This window comes from Canis aureus, chromosome 12 (assembly GCF_053574225.1).
Source record: "Canis aureus isolate CA01 chromosome 12, VMU_Caureus_v.1.0, whole genome shotgun sequence".
NCBI lineage: Eukaryota > Metazoa > Chordata > Mammalia > Carnivora > Canidae > Canis > Canis aureus.
In genome coordinates, this window is record NC_135622.1 from 23,818,426 (window position 1) to 23,830,596 (window position 12,171).

Sequence of the window (12,171 nt, forward strand, 5' to 3'; positions counted from 1 at the left end):
CTAAGAGGCTCAGAAAAGTGATGTGCTAGACTAACAACCCTACATGTGGCCAGAAAACCCACCAATGTGAGAGAACAAAAGAGACTCCATTTGCTAAAGTGGCAAGATTACACTGCTAGGACACCAGCATCAATGAGAGGCTCAGCAGTGATGGTCCTCTGTAAGCCAGGGCTGATGTCAGGAGATGCAGTTACAGAAATGGACTCATTGATGACAATGGGAATGAGAGATTTCCATGATAATAGAAGCCAGATGGCAGTCTTAATCATCACTACAAAATCTCTGGCATTCAAGATAATTGCATTTTGAGAGAAGTCCAAACTTGGCTCAAAGAGGTTATTGATTTCTCATTCCCCAAGGTGCCAAACTGACACCAACAAAAAGTGTTGTGATAGAAATATTTCATTCTGTTTAAGGGTAAGTCTCCCCATTGGCCCATCTCAGATGTGACTGTGGAGAATAATAGACATTAGATATCCTCACTGAAGGCCTACTAAGATTCTCACAGTGGACTCTGCCTCTCCACCAAAACAGGGACTCTCCTTGTTTATAGCTCTCTAAGGATATGGTGTATGTTATAGATTGTTAAACTCTTCACCCTTTTTCTATTTTTTCCCCCTTTTTAATCATGATTGCTTTTATTTCCCTTCTGGTCTAGACAAAGGAAAATGAACAATGTGTACCACTTAAAGGTCTTGGACTTGGAGCACAGAAATTGATATAGTCTCGTTGAAAAAATAAGGTGAGTAGACTTTTAGTGGTATGTGAAGTAATTATGTCATGTTAAATGTGTTATTTTCTTTTAAGATTTTATTTATTTATTTATTTGAGAGAGAGAGAGAGCAGAGCAGGAGAGAAAGCAATTGGTGGGGGGTGGGCAGAGGCAGAGGGAGAAGGAGAGAAGGAGAAGCCGACTCCCTGCTTAGCAGGGAGCCCAACTTGGGGCTTGATTCCAAGACCCTGAGATCAAGACCTGAGCCAAAGGTAGACGCTTATCCAACTGAACTACCCAGGCACCCCAAAGGTGTTGTTTTTAAATGTGTCTTCAGGAAACATGGACTTGTAATCTTTGTGTTACCAAGGCCTGGAATGTAGCGGAAACTTACTGTCTTCTGTCTAGTAGGCTTTCTACCTTCTTCTAATAACAGTGTCTTGATTTTCCTGCATAATGACCATGACCTCACTTTCATTTCCCGGGTAGTGGATGAGTACCTCCTGTTCCCTTACCAAAAGCTGTGTGTGACAGAGACTTGACTGTTCTTTCTGTGTATATTCTGAGTATGTGACCTGAATGAAAATATAGGACACCAGTCAAGGTTTGTTTTTTACTGGGTTCATTAGGGAAATTGCCTTTAAACTGTGGTTGCTGAGGAGCATCATTTGAGACTGCATAAAAATGAAAATTGTAAGACAAAGCCTAGAGAAGGAGAGATGAGAAGCTCTCTATCCTTAAGGCATTATTTGAGCATCTAGACCCATCTGTGACAGCAGTTAGTCTTCTCTTGCCTTAAAAGTAAGGCTAGCCAATAAATTTTCTATTTAGTTTAAACTGTTTTGTGATGGATTACAATAAATTGCAAGCAGAATCTTGACTTTATGCTATCTCATCTTTATTTCTTATATACTCCAAATATTTCAATCATATTGAATACATGTACAAGATAGTTCTGAGAGTACTTCATTTTTTAGAGATTTTCCTGCATTTATTAGAGTCAACATCCTGCTCTTTGAATAAAAATTCTTTTCCTTCCCATACGCTCCTTTCACTTTCCTCTTGCTCTCCCACTCTGTCTCACTTCCCCAAATGATCTTTAATTGTGTAAACCTTTCCTGAGCAAATAAGATGGCTAAATTCTCCTGGGATGTCCTCCCTTTCCATTTGATTGCTATAAAAATGCTCTTCTCACACCTCAAAGAGGTGGGCTGGTTGACAGAAATTTAAATAAGCAATTCAGTGATCCAGTAACCTAAGGGAAGTTAGGAGTGAGCCAGGTCCTTGGTAATGCCAGGAATAACACTTTCTACTACAGTTCCTTCTCTGTCTTTGAGTTTAAAACTTCACTAAAGGCCAAATATCTGTATCCAACTTTGGATTTGAGCTCTGCTGTATGCCAGACACATATTTTGGCAATGCCAAGAGATTCCCATTGTGCTGCCCAGCTGTCCAGTGACTATTTTCAGGTACGTTGACTGGTCTCTACTTCTTTCACTCACCCCAGGAAACCTCAGTTCTTCCAGCACTGTTACTCACTAATGTTGCTAAGCTGTTGCCACATAGACATGTTCAAGTAGTAGGATCTACGCTTATACTTCCCTGCCTGTGTCTTCAGTTCTTATCCTCTGATTTTGAAGAGTGTGCCAAATGGGACCCTTTCCTTTAACAAATTCCTGGTAATCCTATGTTTATGTCAATGTCAGCTCTTGAAATCTTCTTTCAATAGTGTCCCATTAACATTGTATTTAATATAGGAAATGCTTCAAAAATATGTTGTGTGTGAAAAGCATCTTTCCTTAATCTAATTCTTAACACAATTTCAGGACACCTCTTCTCCATTTAGAAATTTGTTTTTTCAATTTGGTAGGTGAAGCCACTGGGTGTGTATATTTTGAAACTTGTGTTCATGTTCATGTCATACCTAGAAGTTTCAATTCACAAACAAAAAAGTACTGAGCACTAAGGAAGAACACCAAAATTTTCTGAATTTACTCATTTTTGATAATTCAGAATGATCTTTATTCAATTGGCCACCCTGGTCTGTTATTTAAATTGCCTCTCTGATTTAGGCTTTGACTTTTAATCTTGTTGAAATAATGTTGGTCTTGGTTCAACTTGCCTACAAACTGTTATTACTTTCTCCAAATTCTTTCTGATACAAAATTGTGTCATAATGTCTCTGAAAAAATAGCTTCCATAAATTTACCTTTCCTCAATACAAATTATTTGATTCAGTGATTTCCTCTTACCTGTAGAATAAAAGCCTGTTCAAAATATTGTATTAACTTCCCTAACCTCTTTTAAGTTTTTTATGAAATAAAATGCTTAAAATATTGCAAAATTTTATCCTTACAATGATCTTAAAAGAGAAGAGGTAGATTTGGTATGCTGAAATCCCAGGTGGAATTTGGATGCTTAAAAACTCCACAGAATATATCCAACTTTCTCCCAGTGGGTTGTGTTATCTATACAAACTATCTCTTAGAATCTTGATCCTAAGCTTTTGAGAATAACAATATTTTATTTACTCTTCAATTTCCTCAGCTGCAAAATGTCACAACATTCCCTTTCTGTCAATTGCTCTCTTCCTTCAACACTCAACAATCAGTTTAAGATTCTACTACTTTGTGAAAGCTTTGATTCTCCACCCCAAGAAGGTTTGAAGGATCTGTTTATCCCTCTCTTTTCACATAACACTCTGTCTTTAATTTCATCACACTATGTATCACATTGTAGAATTATCATTGACTTACTTGCCTGGCTTTCCCACCATGACTCAATGCAGGGAATATGTCTTTTATCTGTGTCCATTCAAAATATTAGAGTTCCTGGTAATGGCCTATGTTGAATGAAGACCAAAAGAAAGAAATTAAGTAATCGTCTTGTTTTTGCAATCTGATAAAGTGAGACTTAATGAAAGTGAGTCTATTTTTTTAATTTTTTTTTAAAATGAGTTTAAAGAAAAAAACTATAATTTTAAAATATACTGAAAGAAGTTTAAATCTTGGCATAGTCTCTATTATATTCCTTTTTTCCTTTGTTTATTTTTTTTCCTTTGTTTAAAATATTATTTATTTGAGTGAGTTGGAAGAGGGGCAGAGGGACAAAATCTTCAATTAAATTTTCCACTGCTAATGGAGCCTGACCCTGGGCTTGATTTCATGATACAAAAGACCATGACCTGAGCCAAAAACAGGAGTCAGATATTTAACCAACTGAGCCACCCAGGTGCCCTGCCTCTATTAGATTCTTGACTATTGAACAATATTGAACCAGAGGCTCATCTAAACTGAAAGAAAGAACACATGATCATGGGAAAGGTAAAGAGTATACATGCAGACAGGCCCACGGACAAAAAGAAATTTACATTAATTCCAGGACAGAGAGCTCTATCAGAAATGGAACTGTGTACAGTGGTATTTCTTTTTTAATGCTGGACCAATATCCAAAAAAGCAGTAATAGATGTGGAAATTATTTGTTTGTAGCCACAGAGGACTGGGACGTGCCAAAGACAACATAGCTAACAGAGACAAATGTGAAGTACCTAATTATTATTTAATGTACATTCTTCTCACTTGTACAAAGAGGTGAAGCAGCATTATCTGCAATCAGCTCAGGAACAATGACAGCTTGGCACAAGTGAACCTAATCAGCTAGAGATGATGATGATACAGTGATTCTCAGGCAACTCTAAGAGCTCAGGAGGGAAGGAGAAAAGAAGCCTCATGAAACTGATCGGGGACTTGGCAGTGAAATCATGATGATAGAGGAGAATCAGATCAGTGTGAGGTAGAAAGGCCAGTGACTCTCAAAGAAATAAAAAGAAAGGCTAAGGATAAAAGAAGTAAATTAGTTTGCACCCTGAGATTTAGAGTTCAAAGAACATTGGCCCAGGCACTGGTTAACTAGGTTTTTAGTTGCATCACTAACATCACCTGTGATTTTGATAAATAAGTGGCCTTCTTTGCACTTGGGTATTTAGATCTGTAAAATGAAATGTTTGACTCGATGACGCCACAGATTCCCCTAAACCTTAATTACATGATGGTTTTCCTTGTCTGACTATTCCTTGGAGACATGAAACTATGATTTTCCTGATTTCTGTAGGTTCTACACCCAACTGCAATTTCTGACATATAGTTAGTGGTGAATAGGGGTTATCAAGTAGGAAATATCACAAATAATTACTTTTATTCTCTATATTTGAAAGTTAATAGCCATTAGGTTAGATGTATAACTTCCCCTGTATTTAATATGGTTTGAAGGGAAATAGGAAAACCCACCTCCTCCAACTAACAGCTCAGAGGGTCTGTGCTTTGAGAAGCTGGAGCTGGGAGAGCTTTTCTGGAAATTTTTTAAACTAATAACTATATAAAGAAACCTATGTTTACTGCCCTAGCACTCTTTGGTTGGTAGACATTTGTTTACCTCTGTTAACTCTGGCTGTTAACATATATTGTTTCAGGATAGATTTGTAAAGCAATACTGCTTCTTGCTAGTTATGTCTATACAAGGCTAGGAAAGCACTAGAAAAGGGAAAAGAAACCACTTCCCACCCCACCCTCTGAGCCTGAGAAGTAGCCTAATCCTATTGTTATTAAAGAGTCCAAAATTGGTTCTGTATCCTTTTATGCCTATTAATAATATGGTGTTCTGAGTCTCATTCTGCAGTTGTTTTGCAATTGTCAGGGATGCTTTACTGCAATACCATCCAAATATTAGCATAGCTTCATGCGAACTTTAAAGTTTTAGTATTGCTATTACCTTAATGTTTGAATGTAATAAAAAATACCATGCATAACGCCTAATACTTAGTAAGCACTCAATAATTATTATTATGAAGGAATATATAATTATCAATATTTTTTTAAAGGGAAATGAAATCTCGTAGAAATTGAGATATACTTCATGCAACTAACATTTTCACTTTCCCAAAATGTACTATATTTGCATAAGTGGTTTTATTACAAAATATTATACAAAATGAAGAATGTCCTTCAAGTGTCTTGACAGAATTTTATCAACAATTTTCACTATGTCAATATTTTGTGAGTAAAAGTTATATCTGTTACAAAGCATAAATTAAAACCCACCTCTTTATTACTCAGCCACATAGTAAATTTCAGATTGAATTCCGCACAAGACCAGGCAAATGAACTTAAGTCCATCCTTCTTCCCAGTTCTATAAATCAGGCCCCTTCTTCCATAGGAAGGCAGGAGGAGGAATTTGAAGTCATCTCTGTTGGTGGAAAAGGGGATGATCCTGGTGCTTGTGCATGATTCTTTATAGGGGCCTCTTTGCTACTTTACTGGCTTTTTCTAGTATACCCTACACAGAATTGCAAAATTAATCTTCCCAAACACAGTCCAGGTCATGAGACTTTCTGTTCAAAAATTTCAACAGCTCTTTAGAGCTGATAGCAATAGACTTTTAACTCATGGGTTTAAAGACTGACTTCAAGTTGACTATCCTCTAGGGTCTGTTCATCCCACCAATGACTTGGCACACAATTACTTCTGTGTTTATCTCATTGTTTAGTCTCCACTGAAACACTTCTAGGGTCAAGAAATCTACTACCTACTCTGTTTACACTCTGTTCTGTTTCTTAGAGTTTCCTTTTTATTATAAAATCTGTCTCCTTGCTACTGCTGGAGAGCCACACACACAAAATAAATACAACTATTTTCTCATATACAATAGATCGATATTTTGGGCCCCACAGACCTTCTAAACCTCATATATCCTTTTAATTCAGACACTTCTCCAGCCAATTTCTACTTTTTTTTAAATTTATCTATTTCTTTTAGACAGAAAGAGAGAGTGCAACAGGAAGGGTGGGGAGAGGGAGAGAGAATCCCAAGAGGACTTTGCACTGAGTGTGGAGCCTGACATAGGGCTGTTCCCATGATCCTGAGATCAGCACCTGAGCTGAAACCAAGAGTACCATGCTCAACCGACTGTGCTCCTAAGGCCAATTTCTACTTCTGCTGTTCTTAGCCACACTTCAGATCTCACTCTCATGTGGTGCTTTCCATAATCCTTTGGTTCCTTCTCACACAGAGAAGCACTTTTCCCCCATCTGCATCCTGTCAATAGAAAACTACACATTATTGACCTCTTTCCTGTGTTGCTTATTATAACTTTACTTTTAGGGATGCCTGGGTGGCTCAGTCAGTTGAGCAGCCAGCTCTTGATTTTGATTCAGGTCATGATTTCAGGGTCTGGGATCAAGGCCTGCCTCAGCTGTGTGCTCAGCAGCAAGTCTGCTTGAAGATTCTCTCCCTCTCCCTCTTCCTCTGCCCCTTCCTCCACTCACTCACACACACACTCTCTCTCTCAAATAAATAAATAAATCTTTTATGAAAAAAGAAATATTTTACAAAATTTGATCCATACAACAATATTCTCACTAGTTGTTTCTAGGGGTACATTCGGGGAGGAAGATACATAAAGCAATAAACATTCATTTCCTATGCATAATATGGATACTAGTTACACAGAAGCCTCAGAGTACTCAGATAAGTTTCGATTTGTGAATTTTCAAGGGTAGATGAGAAATATGCCATGTATTTTTTCTAAACTAATTTGACCATAGAACTCTGGGTTTCATAAGTTTAGATTTCTTATGGCAGGTTCTTTGGGATATGTTGACTAATAGTTATTTATAACAATATCTTATCTCTCTTACTGGAATAGGATGTTCTTAATGGCCCTGTGTGCATCTCATATATCTTTGCTACTGCCACAGTCACTTCCACACTGCCAAGTACTTGGTTGGTATCAAAAATAGTTGAATAATCAAGTGAATTGGTGAATTAATAGGCTACAGAAGAGTTTTTCATCCTTGTTGGGTTCTTAGATATGATACTTCCTTTGTTTCTTGTTATAAAATTGTTTATGGAAGAAAACTAATCTTTCTCTTTCCGATGTTATCTTCCTTTGCTGTTTTCTTCTTGTCTTTTCATTCTCATTGAATTTTTTCTTATTTATCACCCTTTTGGATATAATATTTGAGTACCTGCTATGTGCCAAAAGATGCACTACATGTTCTACATGAATCGTAACCCCTCAGTAGCCTCAATAATTCTATGACATAGGGATTATTATCCTAATTTAAAGATGAGACAATTAGAGTCACAGAAATTAAGTGAATTCTTTAAGGTATTAAAACTGACCAGAATCCAACCATAGGATATCTGAGTTCATATCTCATACACCTTTCTGCCAAACCATTCCCTTGAAATATGTAATTATTCCTTCTTTTTGTGAGTACAGAACATACAGAAGACCTGACTACCTAATAAAATGTAAGATTGATGCCTTCACATATGCAAATGATGGAATTCTGGGCCTTCAAACAATGATTAAGTGAATTCAAAGCTTCTACAGAGTTATTCAGTCCAACCTCTTCCTAAATGTATTTTTTATCTCATACTTTCCCCAGAGACTAGATTCCAAGTCATGCAGAATCATGTGAAATCATGTGGATAAAGAAATTTGCCCACTATATTAGTGTCAGACATTCCTGGATAAATGGTAAGCACTTTAGGCAGCTTCATGGCATCTGTTACAAGATGGGCTTTTCAGTTAAGTACAGATTTCTTGTTAGAAATTAGTTGGTGAAACTCTTGACGTATTTATTTGAAATCTTATGAGTAGCCTATTAGCCCAACATTACAGATATCAATTATGTATCATTTGCTTTTACAAAAACTTTTTATGTCCATTTATAATACCAGTTCTCATATTTGGAAATTGAATCCCAAAATAGTGGTCAAAAGTGCTAGAGCTAATAACAGAACAATTGAAGTAATACAGAATAATTTTCCAACTTTATAGACCTGCTCTCTCCAGAATGGATAGGAGTTACAGGAATGGAAAGGAAATGATTGCTTTATGCTTTTGATTGAAGAAAATTAAGTTTTCTTGTCAATACCTCTCCCGATATTAATAAAATGTTCTATACTTCATCATAGTTGATTTACTATAATTTATATCAACACCTCAGAATTCATACCACCTATAACAAGAAAGCTGTTTGAGGTTTGAGGAGAATAAAAGATAGAGTGGTTTCATTATACAAGCCAATTATCCTGGTCCTAGGCTATTCCTTCAACACAAACACCCATGTTTTCTACCTCTGTCTACAACAGAATAGTTTAGAGGATAGCACTTGGCCCAAAAGTGACCAGTTGATAGGCTAACCCATAAAATATGAGATTGTTTGAAGTGAAAGTTTTGCTCAATAGGCAAGCTAATGGCTAAGAAACAAAATATTTATTTCTTGTTTATTTCTCTTCACCTGTTTAAATGTTAGTTACCATATCAGGTATACCTTGACAGCAACAACCATTTTATAAAATTTAAAGCTTATTTTGATAGTATTGGACCCAACACACTAACACTTGGATAGATAAAAATCAGAACTCTTACAGGGATGCCTGGGTGGCTCATTGGTTGAGCATCTGCCTTAGGCTCAGATTTTGGTCCTGGGGTCCTGGGATCAAGTCCTGCATTGGGCTCCTCACAGGGAGCCTGCTTCTCCCTCTGCCTATGTCTCTGCCTCTCTCTGTGTGTCTCTCATGAATAAATAAATAAAATCTTAAAAAAAAAAGAACCCTTCACTTCTCACAACTCAAATGAAAAAAGACCATCAGGCAGGGCCACAGGGGTTTGCACCCAGGGATGGGGTAATGGCAAGTTGGAGTACAATTTGTATGGCCAAATGAATGTGATTAGCTAAGTTCCTCGGGCTTCCTGTGCATTGTCTAATTTGAATAATCTGATGAACTCTGGATAATGGAGCTGTCCCTAATTGTCCAGTGCCCAGCCCTAGAGTTCTTAGGATGGCTGCATATTAGGCCCAAAGTGTGAGAACTTTTTATTTAAAGCATTTATTTCCTGCTCATGCCATTGTTTTTGCATCATATCTGCCAAAATCTCACTGGTCCAAGTTACACAGCCAAACCCAAAGTCAGAGAGTCAAAAAATACACACTTTGCCTCTGGTGGGAGTAACTGAAAAATCACATGGCAAGTTTGGAAACAAGGAGGGAGTGAGGATTTGGGAACCATAATTCCATCTGCCACAGATGATGAAGACAGAAGTGGGAGGGAATGACATTGAAGACAGAATTGGTAGTTGGAGACAGGATGAGGGCAGGAGTAGAGAGATGCGGAAATTCACCAGATGGTGTTTACTCAGAAGCACCCAGGGAATACTTTAGAGTCTACTGAGGAGGTAACAAAGTAATGTACTCCCCAGGAACTGAATCTTCTTCATGACCTTCCAAACCTGGGCCTCCTCATGCCCTGTCCTACTTAAAACTTGACATTATAATTTTTCTTGGGTATCCTGAGGAATGCTCTCAAACACAGCCTTCCTGTTTCCATATTTCTAACTGTATCTTTGCTTAGTAAGTGTATGGTCTTTTTGGTATCGAGTTGTATAAGTTCTTTATATTTGTATATTAACCTTTTATTGGATACATCATTTTCAAATATCTTCTCTCATTCAGTTGGTTATCTTTTTGTTTTCTTGATGTTTTCCTTTGCTATGCAAAAGCTTTGCATTTTGGCGTCCTTTCAACAGTTGAATTTTGCTTTCGTTTCCCTTGCCTGAGAAGACATATCTAGAAAAATGTTTCTACAGCTGATGTCAAAGAAATTACCGCCTCCATTTTCTTCTAGAAGTTTTATGGTTTCAAGTCTCATATAGAGGTCTTTAATCTGTGATGCACCTACAGTGTATAATGCTAAATGAAATAAGTCAATCAGAGAAAGACAAATATCATATGATTTCACTTATATGGAATTTAAGAAACAAAACAAAAAATGAGACAAATGAAAACCAGACTCTTAAATACAGAGAACAAACTGGTGGTTGCTGGAGGGGAAGTGAGTGTGAGAGAGGTAAAATAAATAAAAGGGATCAAGAATACCCTTATCTTGATGAGCACTAAGTAATGTATAGAATGTTGAATCATTATGTTGTACACTTGAAACTAATATAACACTCTATGTAATTATATTTCAATTTTTAAAAAGAGAGCATGGATGACTCAACCTTGAGATTCTACATTTGAGCTGATATTTCAAGTCTCACTTTTGAGTAAAGAGGAAGATGGAATAGACACAAGAATGCTTTACAGGGCCCTTTTTTTCTATCTTGTTTTTTGTATTCTCTCTTTGTTATTCTACTTCCTGTCAATCATCACTGCTAGTCTTTCCCCCTCCTTCCTGCCAATTTAGTCTTCTCTATTCTCACCACTTCTTTCTCCCACTTTAATTTTCCAGGTCATTCTTTACCTCTTTCCCTATCTTTCCCTATGTTTTTGCCTCCATTCTAGGTCACTTCCAGGTAGTTTTTTTTCCAGTCTCACTCGTTTTATCTTAACTTGTCCCCTCTCCACTTCCAAAAGGGTCCCCTAAAAAGTTGTTCATAGGAGAAAACCTCAGAGTTGCTTTTAACTTTGCCATTTTCCATCATTATAAATGCTCTAAGGGGTTTTGGGGGGACAGCTCTTGTTCCTACAAAGTATGGACAGACTCTCTAGTCTCTGTACAATTTTGACCACTTATTGAGAGAAACGTATGTCCCTGCAGCTCCTGCCTAACCAGTGCAGGTCTGTCACCTGCAGCTACTGGAGGGAAAAGTTTAAATCAAGCAAACTTTGAAGTATGTGGCTGGGGAGAGAGGGTCAAAACAATCCTAATTTCCCAAGTGAGTGTTGGCATCATAGAAAAAAAGATAAAATAAAAGTGATTATGACCTGAATTGGTCTTCAGGGGCAGGTTACAGAGAATCACCATAGATACGAAAGAAAAAAATTAACCCTCACCACTGCTATGTGTTTTTTTTTCTTTTTTTCCAGGGGAACAGTATCTTCCTGTTACTGGCTGTCCTTGTGGAAAGAACAAACTTTTATTATTCCCTTGGACCAGGAACCTTTCATATTCAATCTCACAGGCAAACTACAGCTTTTTCTGCTATAACAGAGCCCTGTAATTACTGTTATTAATCTTAAAATCATGGGCTTTAATTCCAAAGACTTCTTGTAACTTGAAAGTCTTTCAAAACATAATGGTGCAAAAAAAAATAAATCACCCTTTCCAAGTGGCGTCTTTGCTTGGTAAATGCCAGCACTAAGAAGGATATAAACATATTCCCCAAACAGGTACCATAAACTGGGAAATGACACAGTGTCAACCATAAACATGTCTTTGCCACAGCCTTGCTTAAAAATGTTCTCACTCACGAACTTGAGAGAAGCCTTTCAAATTGTATTTCAAAAAGAAAATCAATAAACCTGCAGAAACTCTACTTGGCCAGAAAAGTTAAAGCCATGTCTACTGCATTTCCCAGTGGCATCCTTTCCCTCCTTTATCACCCCCATTTCTTTCCAGTCACTGCTCAATCACTGGGACGAGACAAGCACCCCTCAGTACCAATCAA

General features: G+C 37.2%; 1 long non-coding RNA gene across 1 annotated transcript; it reads left to right on the top strand.

Moving 5' to 3' along the window:
• Positions 1-457: 457 nt before the first annotated feature.
• Positions 458-11,964, top strand: LOC144324643 (uncharacterized). Its single transcript, XR_013390077.1, has 3 exons — positions 458-570; positions 659-742; positions 11,591-11,964. It is a non-coding gene; the product is annotated as an uncharacterized LOC144324643 (long non-coding RNA).
• The last annotated feature ends 207 nt before the right edge of the window (positions 11,965-12,171 follow it).